Here is a 14,468-nt window from a genome sequence, read left to right on the forward strand (position 1 = left end):
CTGTGTAGCTGGTGATGTGAGGATTTACCTCCTGTGTGATATTTGCAGGGTCCTGGGAAGCTTGTTATTAATAATTTGTGAATTTACTGCACAGCATTTGTTAATTCATTAATTTAATTAATTAATTAATTAATTAAATTCATTAATTCCTTAATTAAATCCATTAATTCATTAATTAAACACACCCCCCCAGCAGGTGCTGGCTGAGGGCTGTTGGGATTTGAGGAGCTGTGGTGGTTCAGGCTGTGCTGCCTCGTTTGCTGAGAGATTTGGATTTTTTTCCCTTGAGCACCCTGGAAAGACGGACCTGACCTCAGTGAGAACAAACTGTCCAGCTCATAAAAGAGAGCTGAGGTGAGTGAGAGATCTGCCTGCAGCAAGGCTAAAATTGGCCTGTTGGGATGGGGGGGTTTGGGTGAATTTGGGTGAATTTGGGTGAATTTGTGCTGTTCTCCTCCAGGAAAAAGGAAGGTGGCAGTGCACTGCTCCTGTTCCTGCACAAAGCCTGGACACAGCATCACTTTTCCAGCTTTGCTCCTTGAATTCAGGTCAAATTGGCTCAAATCCTTGGGCTGGACCCCTGCAGGTAAAATCTCAATCCTAAGTGAAATCCTTGCTGATTTCTCATTAAGAATCACCAGCCCAGCTCCCAGAGGTTGTATGAAAATAGATGGAATGTGCTTTGCAATTAAATTAAATACAGATAAATTGAGTTGGAGGGAGGACAGCAGAAATGTTTCTGCTGAATAATTCAGTATTTAGAGATGCCTTCACATTCTTGTCCTGCTCATTTCAGAGCCTTGAAGGAGGCTTGGGGCAGCCTGGGATGGTGGCAGGTGGAATGAGATGATCCTTGAGGTCCCTTCCAACACAAAACCTCCTGGGATTTTGTGAAAGGAATGATACAAAACCCCACCGGAGGCAGGAATGAGATTGAGTAAATTCTGTGCAGAGTCCCACCTCCCAGGGATGAGACCTGGGCAGGCTCCAAGTGTCCTTTGTCACTGTCCTGAGTGCAAATGCACAGAAACCCTTCCTGCTTTGGCCTGCAATGAGCTCATGTGTTACTTGAGGGTTTTACGGACACTGGGTTTGCAGGATCTGTCCAAAATATGTGTTAAAAATCAGCTTATCTTCCATATAAACCCTCAAAAATTCCAGTGTCTCCAAGATGTGCTTGGAAGTGATTTATTCTTTTTTGCTTTCGGTGTTTCTCTGCTGATTTTTCAGCATTATTTTTAACAACACTGTGTTCCCAGAGATCTCTTTTGGTGGATAACACAGTATTTATGGAGAAACCAACAGCTAAATCTGGTTATCATTGATGTTGCTTATAAAACACACATAGCAACCAAGATACTGACCATGGCAGCAAATTGAAAATATATTGAAAACATAAAGCATTCTTCCAATTTATTAGTAATATTAAATATATATATATTTGGGCAGGATTTTTCTCCCCTTACCCTTGATAAAAAGAAAGATATAGAAGCTGTTGTGAGGAATTCTGTGGCAGTGTTGGTTCAGAGGCTGACAGGGTGAGAGGTGTGCTGGGTTTTGTGGGATTTTGAGAGCAAACAGCCCATTTTGGACATGCTATGGTCAAAATTTAATTGCCCAAGGCCTTGTGGAGCTGCTGCCTCAGGGTTTGTGCTGATCCCCTGGTCCTGAGGGCTCCAGGGAGCAGTTTCAGGAGGGTTTGGTGGCTTTGGAGTGGTGGCATTAAAGCAGGTGACTTTCCGCTGCACTGCACGATTTGGGCATGTTGAGGAAGGGTTAACCCTGCCAACTGCTGGCTAAGTGTAAAAATATTAATAAGGCTGCTGCAGGTTGCCCTAAAATGGGAATTTATGGTGGCAGTCAAAGCTAATGTTTGGGATCAATGCAACATCCCTTCTCAGAATGAAAAAATAAATTAAACAGACCGTCATGCAGAGGGTATGTAACCAAATCAATCATGTTTATGGCATTTAATCAAAACTTGATTCAGTTAAATTTATTCCATATGATAGGCCTGTGCTCCCCAGGATGCACACCTTGCTGGGGAGGCTCAGCCAGCCCTGTGCTGCTCACCCTGTGGCACTGCAATCAATGGGATTAAGGGCATTTATTTGTAGGATGCTCTGAGCAGAGGCTGGGGGGTGTCTGTGCACCCACAGAAATGATAAAATGAAATTATGAAAATGAAAACCCACGGGGCTTTGCTGTGGATAAATAATGGGTGTTTAGTGGCAAATACCCCAGTGACAAATATTTCAGGGCCCTGTCTGCTCTCTGCTGGCTGTGTCTGGAGGGTGAGGTGGTGCACAGCCTCATGGTGGGACAAAACCTGCCCCAAAGCCAGGTGGGGCCGAGGGATGAAGCTGAAATCACACTCACTGAATCCATCCATCCATCCATCCATCCATCCATCCACCCACCCACCCACCCACCCATCCATCCCAAAGGCACCCCCAGGCTCTGTGTGCCCACCCTGCAGGGAGGTTTTGATCCCACAGACCCTTCCCTCTCCTCCTGGAAGCTGAATATTAGAATTCTTCCTAGCTGCATGTATAATTCACTACATTAATCTTCCCTTAAAACCTGCTCCTTCCACAAAGCCCCTCTGTATTGATCCAACAAAGACAATTATATGTTATGGGAGGGGAGGGAGAAAGAGCTGAAATATTTGAGATTGGCCCTTCTGGGGGATTTATTACGTGTCTGAACTACAGTGTCTGCCTATTTTTTATTCTAAGCCTCCCTGACAGGGGGTCATGTCTTCCTCCGTACACTGTACAGTGCTGTGCACAGGGATGGGGCTCTATGAAATGCTCTGGGTGATTAATCACACCCTATAAACACACTTGTGGTGTGTTTGGAGGGGTGCACACGTGTGTGCATCAGCAAAGCCCAGCAACAGGTACTGCTGGTACCTGTCCAACAGCCCTGAGCCGCAGGGCCTGGCTGTGGGTGCAGGGTGTTCATCTGGAGACCTTCCTGAGCTGGATTTGTTCTGGTTCCCTGTTTTTCCCAGCCCAGTTGGTTTCAGTGGTTTCCTGAGCACGATGCAGAGCTGGGGCATGTCCCAAAGGTGATGCAGAGCACAGCTCTGGGGGATTTTCTGGAAATTTCCTGCATGGGAATTCCTCTGGTCGTGGACATCCAGGCTGTGAGGATGCCCTTTAGGACAAGGATTATATTCCCTCTCCATCCACACCCCAAAACCAGGAGGCAAAGCAGGCAAGCTGAGCACCTCGTGAGTCAGGGAATGAGGAAATAATGAATGAGCAGGATGGGCTGTTTGTAAATGTGGGTGAGATTAATGAGCAAAGGCTTCTCCACGGCACAGAAGGCATGAAATCAATCCCCACTCCCAGAATAATGAGGGAATCAATAGGATTACGAGGTTAAGGCTGGAGTAAACCTGAATGACAGCTGCAAAATAAATTTTATTTGGAGGACGTGGCTGGGGTTAAATGAAATGTAATAAATAATGTGAAGCATTTAAGGGGTGGGGAAATGGCCCAGAGATGTAAGGAAGAACAGAAGGCCCTACAGTTGCTAAATCTGCCCAGTTTATACCCACAGGTATAAACTGGGCGGTGATGAGTGTGACACACGCCCTGCCAGGCCATCATTGTCCCCTCTCCCCTCATTGTGCAGGGCAGAGGGTGGCAGTGGTGCCACAGGACCTGGGGTGCAGCAGGGACATCAAAGCAGGACAGGGATGTGAATCTGTGAGCTACAACCTGGGGTGCATTTAGAGTTCACCTTGTGTGAGCTGCAGGTTTGTGCGTCCCTTTTCCCAGCTATAAAAACCCAACCCTGCCTCTGTCCCATTTCCCACAGAATTCCTGGAGCTGCTGCATGGCACAGAGCCTGCCCAAAGCAAGGCTCATACCCACCCACCCCATGCACAGATCCTCTGCTGTGGCCCTGCAGGCACAGGGACCTTCCTGGGTGCAAGAGCTGAAGGTTTTTTCACTTTTCCCCTTGGTGGGAATGTCTCCTCCTGCTCTGTGCTCCTGGTGTCCTGTTGGCCTTGGCTTTGGGGATAAATCTGTGCAGCGTGGGGTCACTGTGTGGGGTTTGCCCTGTGCAGGAGGTGTCCCTGCTGTGTGTCCTGTCCCTGCTGTGTGTGTGTCCATGGCACCGCTGGTGGCACCAGCACGGGCTGTCGGTGGCACCAGCAGTGCCTGCATGCTCAGGTGGGTCCCCAGCTGCCCTGTGTGTGTCCCTGCAGCCCCACCTGCCTCCCACATGAGACCTTTCCTCAGCAGGATGCAGAAAAATGCCTTTGAGTTGCCTTTTAATAGCTCCTGTAAATCTTGTTTTATGCTAAAGACACGTTTATTGTTGTCAGAAAGGAGGAAGAGCTGGTGAATCCCTGACTGGCCCCAAACCAACCCGGGAAGAGCAGAGGGAGAAGGTTGAGGGACACAGTTATTCCTCATCATCTGGGGACACAGCAATGACACCAGGTAAAATCCATGGGGTGCAGATCCCCGTGGCTGGGATGGGCTCAGGGAATCCTGGCTGCAGCACCTGGAGCTTGGATCAGGCTCAGGAACCAGGCTGGGGATATCCTATCCAAGAACCCAGGTGCTCACTTTCCTCCAGCACCTTCCATGCCATAAGAAACCATACAGGGCGTGTATATTTTTTTTTTCATGTTTTTATTTAATATTTTTAAAGCATTGCACAGGCAACCTCAATCCCAAATCCCAGCCCAGAGGTCAGTGGAGAATTGGCCCTGCACCTGCAATCTGAAACCAGCTCTGCCTGGCTGGAGAGCTTCATGCTGAGCCACTAATGAAGGGTTCAGGGGGTTGTTTTTCTTTTCTATTTTATTTTGAGACTCTGTTTTGAAGCACACGGCCAAGAGTGGGAATTTCACAGGGTAAACAGAAAAGCTGCTCTGAAGTTATTTATTGGTTCTGTTTTCCAGCACGTGGACTAGTATTGATTTATTTTGCAGTGTCTCCAGAGGCTTCTTCAAGGTTAAAATGTAGACATTGCATGTCTCAATACTGGCAGGAAAACACATTTGGCTCCTTTAATTGGAAAAACATACTCCTTTTGTCACCCTGAGGCCAAGGCTCTGCCACAGCAGCACAAGCAGGGCAGGGAATGCTCACAAGTGTGAGATGCTCTGCTTCACACTTGCTGTGGGAGCACAAAGGTCCCAGAACCAGCTCTGGGGTCCCACCAGGCCCACAGAGCAATTCCTGGAGGGAAGGTGGGCCAGCAGCCATCCCAGGTGGGGCAGCTGGGGCTGAGCCTCCTGCTGACCAAACTTGGGCTGTTTACAGGAGCCACCATGGCCAGGCTCCATCCCAGCTTCAGTTTTGCCTCTTTGAGCTGCTCCCAAAGGGCACCAGGGGCTGAGCAGGCTGCCACAGCCCTCTGGGGACAACGCTGGTCCCAGCAGGGATGGCACGGACCCATCCCAAGGGGAGATGCCCCACACCAAAAGAGACTCCCACATGCCAACCTCAGACTCCATTTCCCTGTTTTCTGTCCATGCATTTACAACCATCATTCAGCTGGGAAATGAATTCTCTATCTCTAAGAAGTACTTGCACCCTCAAAGCCATTTCCAGCCTCTGTGCTGCTCGTTCCCCTTTCTTTGGCAGGTTAATGAAGGAGGCAGTGGCAGGGTGGCTCACAGGATCCCCTTCCCGTCCTTCCCGGGCCGGCAGCGACTGCGGGCAGCCAGGAACGGAGGTGGGGAGCTCTGCTGGGAAGGTACGAGCTGAGGTTTAGAAATCATGATGTGTGAATTGAAATGGGAAGCAACGGATCTCGGGAATCACCGCAACTGCTACAAGGTGTTCCTGAAGCTGTCAGCAAGCCATCTGCCCGCTCGCCCTGGGTAAACAGCGGCTCCAGCCAGCGCTGCTCGGCGCTCCGGGGCGCGCAGGGGGTGCCATGGGGTGAAACCCTGCAGGGCAGGGTGGCACAGGGGGCACAGGGGCTGCGGGAGGAGGGAGCGAGCGGCGCTGCCTCGCTGGGGCTCTGGAGCGGAGCCGCTCGCTCCTCGTAACTCACGGCCGAGACACCGCCGTGGGGAGCCCGCCCGGGGCCCCGGCAGCAATTTATGGCTCCGGGGGAAGCACGGCAGCGGCTCCGGGAGCGGGGCAGCGCGGGAGGAGAGCGCCGGGGTCAGGAGCTGCACCAGCCTCTCTCGCTCCGCTCCCGAGGCACGGCGGAGGCAGAGGGAGAAATGGAAATTCTGCCCTGCTCATGGCACAGGGCATGGCACAGCTCCTGGCACACGGCATGGCACGGCTCATGGCACTCGGCATGGCACAGCTCCTGGCACAGCCCCTGGCACTCCGCATGGCACAGCTCATGGCACTCGGCATGGCACAGCTCCTGGCACAGCCCCTGGCACTCTGCACGGCATAGCTCCTGGCATAGCCCTTGCCACACGGCATGGCAACAGCTCCTGGCATAGCCCATGGCACAGCCCCTGGCACAGCTCCTGGCCCTCGGCATGGCCCAGCTGCTGGCCCAGCTCCTGGCACACCGCATGACCCAGCTCCTGGCACAGCTCCTATCACAGCTTATGTCATGCAGCATGGCACAACTCCTGGCACATGGCATGGCCCAGCTCCTGGCACACCACATGGCACAGCTCCTGGCACATTTCCTGGCACAGCTTGGGCATAGTGGGGATGTCACCCCCTTCCCATGTGGACATGGGGACACCTACGTGCGCCCTGTGAGCTGGCACAGGGGCCACGTGGAAGCGGCCCCGGGCTCGCAGCCCCGGCACAGACAGGCATGTGGCCCTGATTGGAACAAGCTGGGTGACCCGGGATGACACGGGTGCGTCAGTGAAGCCCCAGCAGCGCCCCCATCGCTGAGAGCCCCGAGGGTGGGAGCAGGAGGAAGGGTCTGTGGGTGAGGCAGACCACGGGAGAGGGTCTGAGGGGCTTCTCGTGGCTCCTCAGGGGGTTGGAGGGCAGCTCTGGCCTGTGCTTCCAGCCCTGTGCTTGCTGCGTGCTCCAAAACTGTTAATCATGCCGTGCCTCAGTTTCCCCTCTGTGCAGGGGACGGTGGTGACCTTGTCCACAGCTGCCCAGAGAAATGGGCTGAGCTTTGGTAAATTCTGGGGCTGAGTGAGCCGAGAAAAGCAAAATTGGGAAATTATTTTTGCAAAACCGGTGCCAAGGTCCATCAGTGCCGTGCAGGGAGGAGTGTGGAGGGTCCCAAATTCAGAGCTGAGCCCCCTTGTCAAAGGATGCTGGTCCATGTTAGCCTGAGTCCCCCTGCAGTGCCAGCCAGCACTCTCAGCCTTCCCCCTCACCCACAATTCAAAATAAATACAGAGAGTGAACATGACCTTGAATGTATAGTCTAAAGCTTTTAAAACTCTCCTCTAATTCTTTTAACTTCCCGCACATCTATCCTCTGCACCAGCCTCCTCATTTCTCTTTCCCTACAGTAAACTTATACCCTCTCTAAAGTGCCCAGGGAAGACGCTGCAGATGAAATGTTGCTTTAGCTTAATTTCCTATTCCTAACATCTGCTTTAATTAATGTCATTTGCTTTGATTTGCTGCCAGCATGCCAGTGCGGCACTTCCTTCGTTTCGCAACCTCGACCATAACCTTGTGGGAATGAGGATCAGGTGTTCCCGGCTGATCTCATCTGGTTCAGGGCATTTATCTCCAGCTCTGAGGCCTTTCTGCACTTTGTCGGTGGCACCAGCACAGAGGCAAAACCACAGCGTTCTCCTTGTGGTGAGAATGTGCTGTAGATGGAGGGTGCTGCTATGGAAAGCACTGAGCAGCATTTCTTACCCAGATTTTTTACACTTTTTAGGTTCAAATTGGAGCAGGGACGTGGCAAAGCAGGAGAGAGGGGATGGAGCCCTCCCCAGCTCCTGATTTCTGTGTCAGGATCAGAGAGGACCATCCTGCTGCTGGCTCTGTCCCCACAGTCCCTGAGGCTCCATGGCCAAGGTGATTCCTCAGGTTGATATTCCCAACCCAGGCAAGAATTTCCAGCCATTTACCAGCATGGAGATGGATGAACATCATGTGGCAGAGGTGGGGAATGATCTTGAGGATGTCCCAAAGCAGCCAGGCCAGCCCCTTGAGCAGCTGGCAGACCTGCAGCAGCCTCACCACCTGGTGATCCCAGCGTGGATCCCTCTCCTCTGGAGGTGGAGCAGTGTTGGGGTTTGGGCAGAGCCCATTTTGTTCCCCTCCCTGCCTGGCTGCCAGGTCAGAGCAGGGAATGGCAGGGGCAGAAGCACCTGAACTCTGTAGCTGTGATTGTGCTGAGGTTCAGTGCTGCAAACCTTCTCCATGGGAACAGCTCTGCTGTCCCCACTGCTCCTGCTTCTCCCCCAATTTCACCCTGTTGTTTATGACAGGTGCAGACTGATCCTGAGGATCATGAAATCCCTTTTCCATCCCTCTCTCTGTTCCCACTGCATGGTGAGATGCTTTTGCCCTTCCTCCAGCAGGAGCTGCCTTGTCCTCTCTGCACCACCAGGTCAGTGGTCTGAGCTGTTGTGTGAGAAAAAATTCCTAATTTGAGGGATCTTTTCCCTTCCCTTCTGATGGAGCCAGCAGAAAAGCAGAACCCAAGCTGAAAAGCACCAGCAAGTTCCCCACAACTTTTTGTAACTGCTTTGCTTCAGAAGCTCTTCGCACAGTGGAGCCTGGAGGAAATTTTAGCAATTGTCTGTTCTGGCCCCAAATCACTGGCAGTTGTATACAGCAGGCCTGAAATGGCCCCTCTCCCAGACAGCTCCTTAAGCAAGGTTTTCCTGTCTCTTTATTTAATGAATCTCAGCCATCCTTTCTCTCCTTGCTGGAGCCAGGGGCAGATGCTGCTCCAGCATTTCATCCCTCCCCTCTCTCCAGCTTCCCTCGTTCTACCTGCAGCAAATTTGGGGTCCCACAGCAAGTCATGTCCCAGGAGGAGGAAATTCCCAGCTTCTGGGCCCCATCCCAGTTGGCTGTCCTTCCCCTTCCTGGTTGCTTCTGTTGAGAACCTTCCCCAGGAATGGCAATGTGGGGCCTTTTTGCAGTTCTGGTCCCTTTACTGGGAGGACAACAGCACCCCTAAGGCTGAGCCCTGTTTGCAGAGCAAACCCACTCCCTGGGTTTGGGAGAGAGGACAATCCCCAAAATGGAGAAGAGCATTTGTTCCAGGCCTGGCCCTGTCCCCAAGGAATGTGTTCCGTGTCCGGGAGTGGGACAGAGCCATGGGAGGGATGTGGCTGAGCAGGGAACAAGCTGCCACATCCAGGGGCTGGCTGGGGATGTGTGCTGCCCTTGAAGCAAAGCCCTTCCCCAGGGTGGCCTCCTGCTCCCCACACCCTCAAACTCCCTTCCTCTCTGCCCTCATCTCCCTCTCACCTCTCCTTCCTCCACTCCCTTGTGATGCCTCCTCCTCCCAGCACTCCACATCCAGATGGATGTTCGTGCCTCTACTCCAGCCTCTCCACTCCAGCTCCTGCTGCTCCCTGCTCCCCTCTGCCCTTTGAAATCCCGGCTGCCTCCCCATCTCTGAAACCTCACAGCCCTAAAGCTGCCCTGGCTGATTTAGCCAGGACTGATCCCTGGGAGGGTGATTGCTCTCTGGCAAGGGTTTAATCCCCCAGGGCCCCTGTTTGCTCCTGGCTCAGTGTTTTCTGTTCCCTCCCCAGAGCTGCAGTGCTGAGCCCTGCTTTGACCCTCTGCCACGCTGTGGGTCCAGCCCTGGATGAGGAGAAAGAGGAAAGGTTCCCTGTGGGCAGCACCGTGGGGTAAGGGACAGGCCAAAGGAGCAGCAGGCCCTGGTGGCTGTGAGGGATTGCTGTGCTGCCTTGCTCGGGCTGTGGTCAGGGGTTCTGGCCCCTGAGGGAGCTCTGATGGTTGAACAGGATTGTTTGGCCCCCCTGGCTCTGGTTGCTCTGTCACCGTGCCACACTGGGGGCTTGGACAGCGTCTGTGCCCAGCTCCAGGGCAGAGGCAGAGCTGGCAGCTGCCTGCCCTCATTCCTCACGCTGGGAATTTCTCACCCAGACCAGCATTTCCCTCTGTTTACCCTGGAGGACAGTGATTTCCCACAGCAATAACCTCCTCCTCATGCCCAGCACAAATTGAATAATCACTTTGGGCAGGACTCTGCCAGTCCCTCATCCCTGCACGGAGATGGGTGGGTGATGCCAAGGACTCTGGGCAGAACCACAGCACGTTGCTCTGCCAGTGTGCTGGCCTGGATTTGCAATTCCTTAAGGCACTTTCTTGCTCTCCTCTTTTCTGCCTGCCTGTGGCAGTGACTCGCTGTGCCGTCCCTTGCTGGATTGATGTGCCTCTCTCCTTTTTGCCCACAGCCCCAGAGCAGCTTCACCAGGAGGTTCCACAACAAGGTGTCCTCCTCCCTGCAGGACCCTGAGCTGCCCGGGGGCTGCTGAACCCTCTCCATGCCCACATCTGGCTGCCACCCTGACCCACAGCTGGGTCCCCTCTCTCCCAGGCTGCCCTCCAGGCCTCGGGATGGTGTGAGCACAGGCACTGACCTGCTCCGAGTGGCACAGCAGGGCTGGCACAGCCTGCTTGGCGCCCATCCTGTGCCCTGCTCGGGCCCCACCCCAGAGCAGAGTTTGGTGGCTGCAGGAGCAGAGCTGGGGCTGCTGTGGCACTGCAAGCCAGGCTGCTGAGAAATCACCAGCTCTGAGCACTGGGCTTTGTTCTCCTTTTATTTTTTAAACCATCATTCCCACTCCAGCTCCATTTGCCTGCTCCCACCCTCCCATCCTCCAGCATGTTGTAGCTTTAGGGCTTTTTAAATCAAAGAAGTTATTGCAAAATAGATGGAGATTTTTCTTTTAATATATGTAAATTTTGAAGTTAAATCAGAGCTTTGGCTGGAAATACCACTGGGGACTATCTCAGTCTGACGCTCAGCAGGGCAGAGATCTCAGGACTGTTCATTCTTACAAAGACTTTGCCAAGCTCATGGCAAAATCTCTTCCTTCAAAATTGTGCAATTGATTTGAAATGTTAGTTTTTTAGATGCTACTTCAAAAAATAATAAGTAAGCATATTCAAAAATAAAAACGTAGAGCATTTGGACAAAATTAGGGTTAGTTTTAAAAATTAAACCAACTTCACAATTGTTAGTTTTTATTTCTAAAATACTCAAGTTTTAAAAAAATATCTACATACACGAATATTCGTTCATAGTTTAATTATTTCTGGATACAGGTTTAACATTTCAAGGCTGCATCTTGCATAGCTTTGTTTGAAATCATGACGGGTGAGTACACTTGGTTCGCTGGGATAAATTTAAAAAAACCCCAGAGATAAAAATATAAAAAAATCCCCCCAAATATTTAAAAACAAATGGGAATATGGTTCTTCGTTTGATTTACCCGGATCCAGCGGAGCTTGGTGCGAGACTGAGCGGCACGTTCGTTTACAACGTTTTAAAACATTCGTTAAAATATTTATTTAACAGTTTAAAACAAAGCCTTAGAGCCTACAAACGTGCCCAGGTCAGGGAAATACATGTGGATAATTGGGGGAACGATTTAGAAGCAGAGAATCACTCGCATTTCAAACCGTGCATATTTCCAATGCCCCCTTCGTGCATCTATTTTAGGCAGATGCTTAAGATTAAAGGGCTGCACGTCAGCCTGTATCTTACCCACGCTTCCTTGTCATCGTTTCTTTGCGATTAAATTTTGTGTTTTCCTTTCAGCCTAGGAGTGTTTGGTACCAGTCTCTTGGCAAAAGAGCCTGAGGAATGGAAGGGTAAAGAAATATGACCCAGCTGCTATGCACAATGAGGTTTGTAAGTCCTTGTATGGTATAAATAAGCATATTACACAGTTATTAGAAATTTGGCACTGTCGCTGTTTAGAAGCAAGGCTCTGATGCTGTGTAATTCCTCCCGAGTTCATGCATAACTCAGTATTAGCCTTCCATTCTTCCAGCCTTGTTACCGGCCAAATTCGGCAACTTTTTCTCAGTACTCATCCATTCAAACCCTTCTCAGCTCTGTAAACCGGTGAGTTTCCTCTCAAGTCAGTAAATCTGTGCCAGCCCACGCGGTCGAGGCTCGGTCCTGACTTTCCCCCCGCCTCGCACGAGGCTTAGAGCCGCCGCCGTCGGGTCCCGTCGGGTGCGGGCTCGGGACTCGCTGCTCCCCTCGTCTCCGTCGTGCTTGGCAGCTTTTCTCGGGGGGAAGAGAAGCAGGTTATCTTCGGGGCAAGAGGAGCCACGGAAAGGGGCAGCGGCTGGAAGGAAGAGCGCTGGAGCATCCCGCGGGACGGATCCCACTCGGGTTTCCCCGGCCCGCGGACTGAGTGTAACTTCGGAGAAAAGCGACAGCGAACTTTTATTAATCGCCGGTGTTCAGGGCCAAGGCATGAGCGAGCTCGGTGACAGTGATGAGTGGTTTGGAGCGCTGGTCCCTGAAAGCGGGGCTTATCCTCCCACTGCTCCCTTGGCTCGGCGTTGATGAGCCGTGAATAGGAGCCACCCTGCCGTCGGGGATCCGGCCGTTTATCTGCCGGGTGATGACAGTCGGGCTGGTTTCGCCTCGCCGTCAATTGCCGCAGCCTTCGGGAAGCGCACGGAGCTGCCGCAGCCGGGGGCTCCATCCGACGAGGCGGTTTCACCCCTGGGTGTTGGCCCCGTCCCCGTGCTCGGGGGATGAGGAAATCCGTGCGGTCCCCGAGGAACCGATCCCGGAGCCCGCTACGGGCAGGTGCTGCCCGGGCTCAGGGCACGGTGAGCCGAGCGCGGCCGGACTCAGCCGGGGCCGCACGGCGGGGAATGGGCCCGACCCCTCCGCTCCTGTATCCCCCCCGTACGCACCGACGGGGAAATCAGGCCTGAGAGTCTTTGGATTTACTTTCATTAAATCCTCCCCACCTGGGATTGCCCCTCCGCCCCTTTTTTGTTGTTGTTCAAGGGGGAAAACTCTGCATTTAACGTCGGGAAGCTCAGGTAGCAGCCGGCGTTTCCCCTTGCCGCGATTGCGGCAGGACGGGCTGAGGGGAGACCCATCCAGACAAAGCCGAGCCCCCGGTCCCTCTGAGGCAGCAGAGTCACACCAAAATTCACCTCGCCGTGGAGCCCGGTCCTGCAGCCCACGGGGAGAGCCCGGTCCGCGGGTGGGAACCGGCAGCGGGACCGAGCGAGGGGCCGCGGGGCTGGGACACGGCCCGGAGCTCAGAGGCGGCTGCGACCGCGGAACCAGCGGGAACCGAACCGAGCGGGGCAGGTCAGCGGCGGGAGCGGCGCTCCGGGAGCCCTGGCTGAGCTGGGCCTCTCGTTGCCCCTCACCCTTCGCCCCCTCTCAGTCCCCGCTCGGTCTCTGCTGCGGGGACAGGACGGCCGCGGGTCCCCTCTCGCCCCGGCCCCGTCAGGGCCCGCCGCGGCCCGGTCTCACCTTCTCACCTGCCCCATCCAGCTGGCTCCTGCGAGTTCCGCTCGCCTCACATCTCCCGGCCCGCTCGGGTACTTTTTTTTTACCCCCTTTCCTTTTTTCTTTCTTTTTTTTTTTTTTTTTTTTTTTTTTGGTAGGAGTGGGGAAAAGGTTCATTACGAGGTTGACCCCACTTTACTTTTTATTCTGCTCCTGTTCCCAATTTCGGCACCACGTGACGATGGGAGTGAGTTCGGGTTTAAATTCACTTTCAAGAAAACCCCGATAAGACCCCTGCCCCTGCCGGCCCATGGCGGGGTCCCTGTGAGCCCGGCGCTGCGGCAGCGAGCGGCGCCTCGGCGCCCGCCCGGGACCCCCGGCTCGGGTAAGGCGATGAGCAGGGGCTCGGGGGGCACGGTGAAGCGCAGAGCCTGCTGCTGTCGCGACACAGCGCGGGGCACAGAGGTGGAGCTGTCGCGACAGGCCTTGTGCGTAGAGGGGTTAGCGCGGCCTAGGCGCGGTTCGGATGTGAGGGGCGGCTCGGCAGCGCTGCGGGGCTCTGTGTGTGTGGGACTTGGTAATCGCGACAGCCGAGCTGAAGTGGCCCTTTAAGTCGCGACAGCACTCGGGAACTCTCCCCCAAGGGTTCTCCTCCTGATTTGGGGGTTTAGTGGGGCTGTGGGAGCCCCGGGCAGGCGGTGCCGGTGCTGCTCGGTGAGGGAGCTCCAGCGGGGCGGTGTGAGCGGCCTCTTCCCTTGCCGCCCTCACCTCGGGGCGGCCTGGCCTGGCTTTGTTGTGGCCCCCAGGTCTTGCCTGCCTTGTGGAAAGGCTCGGGGCTCTCTGTCGCGACATGGAGAGGAGGGGGAGCCCTGTTCTCGTCCCCGGGCTCGCAAGGGATACCCGCAAAAGAAGGCAGGCCGCCGGACATGGACGCTTTGGTTGCAGTGGAGGGGCAGGGAACCCCATGGGAGTTGTGGGCCCCTCCTGAGGCGGGACCCCTGCCCAGGCGTGATTTCGGCTCTTCCCCATCACCTCTCCCGGGCTATCCTGGCTCCCGCCGCGGGGTCCCACCGAGCCGGGTGCCTTTCCAGTTGCGGCCT

At 54.0% G+C, this 14,468-nt stretch overlaps 1 long non-coding RNA gene across 1 annotated transcript; it reads left to right on the top strand.

The window, feature by feature from the left end:
- Window positions 1–206: 206 nt before the first annotated feature.
- LOC113460507 (uncharacterized) lies at window positions 207–4,628 on the top strand. The gene is made up of 3 exons (XR_003382369.2): window positions 207–354; window positions 461–586; window positions 4,346–4,628. It is a non-coding gene; the product is annotated as an uncharacterized LOC113460507 (long non-coding RNA).
- The last annotated feature ends 9,840 nt before the right edge of the window (window positions 4,629–14,468 follow it).

Source organism: Zonotrichia albicollis, chromosome 22 (assembly GCF_047830755.1).
Source record: "Zonotrichia albicollis isolate bZonAlb1 chromosome 22, bZonAlb1.hap1, whole genome shotgun sequence".
Classification (NCBI taxonomy): domain Eukaryota; kingdom Metazoa; phylum Chordata; class Aves; order Passeriformes; family Passerellidae; genus Zonotrichia; species Zonotrichia albicollis.